The sequence below is a fragment of the Ceratina calcarata genome, unplaced genomic scaffold (assembly GCF_001652005.2).
Source record: "Ceratina calcarata isolate Rehan_Ccalc_2016 unplaced genomic scaffold, ASM165200v1 scaffold197, whole genome shotgun sequence".
NCBI classification, from domain to species: domain Eukaryota; kingdom Metazoa; phylum Arthropoda; class Insecta; order Hymenoptera; family Apidae; genus Ceratina; species Ceratina calcarata.
The window spans coordinates 242,522-247,888 of NW_017141270.1; the positions used below are offsets into that span (position 1 = coordinate 242,522).

General features: G+C 40.5%; 1 long non-coding RNA gene across 2 annotated transcripts in view; it reads left to right on the plus strand.

Moving 5' to 3' along the window:
- The window catches only part of LOC113463932 (uncharacterized), a 92,520-nt gene that overhangs the window by 21,190 nt on the left and 65,963 nt on the right, over positions 1-5,367 (plus strand). Inside the window, exon 3 of one of the 2 annotated variants that reach the window (XR_003388766.1) lies at positions 2,454-2,521. The exons of the other annotated variant lie outside the window; for it this stretch is intronic. This is a non-coding gene — a long non-coding RNA (uncharacterized LOC113463932). Of the gene's footprint in view, positions 1-2,453; positions 2,522-5,367 lie in introns of those variants that run through there. 2 annotated transcript variants of the gene reach the window in all.

Genomic DNA, 5,367 nt, shown 5'->3' on the forward strand with positions numbered 1-5,367 from the left:
GACGGGGGGAGGCGTGGGAAGTCAGGGTATAACAACGCCAGGGGGTAGGGTATTTCCATTTCCACGCAGGCTGGCCAACATCCGTTTTACTTGAGAGCGGGCGTCCCGGTGGGCTTTGAGCCGGGCGTCGCGTCGCGTACAATAGCGACGAAAATCACGGGGGTCGATTTTTCTTCTCTCTTGCCCGTGGCCGGTTTTTTTGTTTCACCCTCTCGTACACCTTTCGCCAGTGGCGACTGGCAACCGCGACGCGATGGGAAGCGGTCTCGCGACGAAAATTTCAAATACGAATGAATTCCGCCGTGGGCCCTTGAATTTCCGCGGAACCACCGCCCCGAGGCTAATTCGTGACCGTTACTCACTATTAAAACGCGAGTTACGATCACTGCGAACCAATAAATCAAATCTTGTTTCCCGTTACTCCCAATATGAATTCGTGGGACGTCAAAAAAAAAAGACGAAAATTTTAACGTTGTTTTAATTTCACAATTCGTTTCAGTTAATTTGTTGTAGTTAATTCCTTTAAAAATCGTAATTGTCAGATGAAAGATCACTGCGATCCAATAAATCAAATCTCTCTTCGATCTTCGAAATATGAATGCATGGAATATTGGAATGAAACCGGAATATTAATATCGTAGTAATTTCACAATTCGTTTTAGTTTAATTCCTATTTAAAATTGAAATTATAAAATCGTAAGTCACTACGAGTCAATAAATCAAATATAGTTCTTCGTTCTTCGCAATATGAATTTATATGATATTATAAAATTTAGAGTATTAATGTCGTAATAATTTCAGAATTCGACTTTTAGTTAATTCACATCATTAATTATTTTGTACAATTCTAATTATGGTTGATCACTGTGAGCCAATAAATCAAATTTAGTTCCTCGTTCTTCTCAATATGAATTCATATAATTTCGTAAAAACTATAATGTTAATGTCGTAGTAATTTCACAATTCGACTTAATCAATTCACATCATTAATTATTTCGGGAAATTCTAATTACGGTTGACCACTGCGAGCCAATAAATCAAATCTAGTTCTTCGTTCTTCGCAATATGAATTCATATAATATAGTAAAAACTATAATATTAATGTCGTAGTAATTCTACAGTTCTAATTATGGTTGATCACTGCGAACCAATGAATCAAATGAGTTCATGTCACAAAGGTTAAAATATTAATATCATAGTAATATCATAATTCGCTTTTCAATTCATACCATTAATTCTTCTTTAAAATAGTAGTTATGACATGGAAGTTCAATTTCGTCTTCGGTTCGAATATCTCTAAGGTGTAAAAGCGAGTTTGAACTTCCTTACACAAGAACTATTATTGAATAAGAAGAGCACTGCCCAACGTTTCCTTTTTACCTATCCGTATAAATTGAATCTCTTTATGCACAGACGAAAACGGATCTTATTCCGCGTTACGTAATGCTAATGGATTAAGAACATTCATCGCGTAATAGTATTGTTCAAGATCCTAAGTCCGTATCTCTAATTCATGAAGTTAAATCTATAAGTGCAACTTTTGATGTCAATTAGAAATTCATGGAACTTAGGAAACTCTAGAGAATTTAGAAAGCATATTTTTCACATTTATAATAGCTAGACGAAAGCACTTGAAGAGAATGAAGAAAATAATTAATTCCTAAGTACAATTAGAAAATTGTGAATCGCATTTCTGCCTCATTCACTTATCTTCTATTTTGCTGAAAGCGATGCGCTCTACATGTATTGTATATTCAGCACCATACAGTTCCAATTAACTCTTGGAGAATTATTCATGTCCAGGCTGATCCTCTTACTCAGAAATTCGTTCGGAATAGATCCTGCCATAGGGATCTTTTATGCATTCAAATAAAATATCAGTAATTCTTTATTTCAAATGTTACAATGTCGACAAACAGAATTCTTTATACACTCCGAAGCAATCTGTGCAATTATTAATTAAACTTTCATTACTTTTATCATCTGCGGATTAATATTCACAACGAGAACATTTTCGGTACATTGCATTTCTTGGAAAATACCATTTTATATTACACGGTGAGAACTGATAGACGCGATATCGGGAAGTTTCTCCGCTCGAAAATTTGTCGAGACCTCGGCCAGCTCGTATCGGCGATAAAATTCACGTTCTATCGACGAGGAAGCCACGTTTCGCGACTATAAAATTCTTCGCCGCTTCTCTTATCGGCGATCTCGGACCGAGTGTATCGGGCAAGGAAATTGCGCGTCAACTCGTTCGAGGAAAAATGATGGAATTTTTAAACAGGTCAACCCGATTAAATCCGCGACTTTTCTCTACACACGTCGACTCTATTCAGAGAGCATGAGTGTCCGTGAATTAAACTGACGTCCAAAGCCGATATCACGTAGTTCTCACGGTGAATCGGAAGCTGAAAAACTGTCATAGATCAATCGAAGCTCTCCGGTTCCAGGTTATTTACCAAGAATAAACGAATGAAGAGCGCGCCAGCGCGAGAGGGATTTCTGGACAGATTAAAGGTCGATCGAGCCATACTATTACTAGCAGTTAGGTTAGCCGATGGCGACAGGTTCCGGGGTCGCGTGACTGTTACCTGCTTCCGCTTTTAATCCCATTAAAATCCCATCATTCTAAACCTCGATGCCGACCCTCACCCCTCCGCTTCAAGAGATTATCCGGCCCGGCTCCCTGTTTTATTTTCGCCGCGCTTTCTATTTCTCTCTCTTTTTTTTTTCTCTTCTTCGTCCGCTGCTTTTACGGTCTTCGTTGCCTGCATTGCGGTAACGAAGAATGTAATTCCTGTCTTCGCTAATGACACTCGTTTCGCCCGTGAAAACAAACGAGCTCTCCCTCCCTGCAGGTCCCCCTGGGAAGGGATCGATAGTCGACGTTTTGAAGGAATTGAATTTTGTCCCTCGGCTACCTTCGGAATTGATTTTTTCCACTTAATCAATTACCTCTCGTGAAAAATTAGATGGAACGGTTGCAAAGGAAAACGAAACAGTTAATAGGAATAGTAATTGTTTTTATTCGACTAAAGCGATTTGAAGCGGCGATTAGACGTCGAAACTGTGGATTAAGTGGCAATTTCTCGCTGCGCCTGAACCGTTTATTGCTCGCGGAACATTACTACGTTCATTTCGGAATTCTCTATCGCGCCGGCATTCAAATACCCCGGCGACGCGTTTGTATGCAATTCCGTAGAAACTGTCCACATTCGAGATGGAAAACCGCTTTGTTGTCAGTTACGTTGAAAGCATACCTAACGCGATTCTTATTCAGCGTCCGTCCATCGCGAAACCAGAGCTTTCGTGATTGGATTAGTTCATTAACAAACAACAACTGTCTATTGACGGAGTTATGAATTCCACAGTGAATTACATCGGCCCTATGGAATAGAAGGTACTTTATAAAAAGAGAATTTTTTATCTCTTGCCAGAATTCTATCAATAAACTAGGAATTTGTTGATAGAACGCAAATGTCGCGGTCTAGCGCAGCTACTCGCGTTCAGTACTCGTGGTTGGCACTCGGGTTCGACGACAACGTTCCAGGTGACAAGGGCCTCGTTAAAGAACAGATCGATGAACTAATAAGTCTCGAGTTGCCGCCACTTGATACCAGAAATAATTGCCACTGTGGTAACAATTCAACTGGTGTTTTCCATCCATCGTTGCACGATCCGATTGTTATTCGCCTTCCGCGCGGAGAGAACTACACTCGAGGCGGTGCCACGCCGTGGTCGCTCGAAAGGGGACTGGGTCAAAAGTCGCATATAAACTATCCGAATGAATAATCAAGGGTGCTCGATACATTTTTTATTCGGCTCGTTTTCGGTTATCGAAAATTCGCTCGATCCCCGGGACTTTAACGAGCATCGAGCCAAAATCTTGATTAAATTCAACCTTCGGCCACGTACGGATCTCCACTTGAAAAATGAGCGTACAAAAAAATTCTGGGAATGTTTCCGGAAAATCTTGTTTACCCGATTTTACTTTGCTGTTACGAGATTAAGCAAATCGAGGCTTCAAATGAATTAGAATCGCCGGTTCTTCGGTTGGAAACTCGGACGGTGACCGTTGCGCGCAATTCCGGCTCAAAAGAAATGTAATCTGGCTGTTTGCAATTTCGTCGGCGGGCTTCTTCGGCTTTTTACAGCGCGAAAGTTCCGCGACGACCGAATCGGGGACAGTAGCGGGGACATCGATAAAACCGGTACGGGGGCGTGGACTTAATGCAATTCCGCCTCGTAACCGGCTTCATTTTACGCGAGTCTTTTGTCCCGGCGCCGTTCGACTATCTCCACGCCTTAATTTATTTTGTTCCGCTTCGAAACGAGGGAATAAAATTCAACCCGAATCCTTTGAGTCCCGGAGATTTCTTCTGAATAATATCACCATCCCCCCTCCTCCCTCTCTCTATCTGTCTCATTTTTTTAAATCGTGGTAGACCTTTTTTTAACCGCAGTTAATCACACCGATCAAAATCTCAGCCGGTGTCACTGACAAACGTAATCGATTGGCCCGGATGACAAGTTTTTACCACCCGGCATCGATCATCATTTTTTTAAACGTGACAGCCAGCATCGATATACTTTTCGAAAGGGGTTGTTCCGCGGAATAGTTTCCCCAGTGGTGGTGATAATCTATAAAAACGAAATTCCACTCGCGCTCGTTTGAATACCTCTTATATTTCAATTTTTATCAAGCTCCATCGAAAAAAATGTTACCGTGCATTTCGATGTGTTTAAGAATATGTTACGAATGATCAAAAATCTGTATTTCGCAGTATGTAATATTTGTTTGATTTCGGAACGAGTGCATCCGGCTGTAGTGTTCGATATTGGTAAAAATAGAAACTTTTTATCCGGTATTCAATATTTTATCGTTGAAACCTGCGACTGTTCTTGCTGCGATTCCCTGCTCGACGATGCTCCAAATTCCGGTTGATACATTCGCGCACGCCGCGGCACGAAAATAACAAAAGTATATTGGGGATACGAAAATACTTTTCGACATTCTTACGTTCAATCATCGAAGTGATCCGCGGAATAATTAATCCGTCTTTTTCCAAGTCCATTATCTCGCAACGTACCCGCTAATAAAAAGCACGTAGTTATAGTAGATGAATAGGGCACGGGTAATCAATCACTTTGAAACTTATCGAAGGATTCTCAACTTTCCTTTCTGAACTTTCCCAGCCAGACCATTTTTTTCATCTGAATTTCTCCTCTCAATAGTCCGACGTGGTTCAAATTCTACTTATTACCTTTCATTGAAATCACAGATTTTTTTCAATAAGTGAATATACAGTCCCAGAACTGATGGCACATTTTTTATTCCTCAGATAATTTTAAACAATATTTATG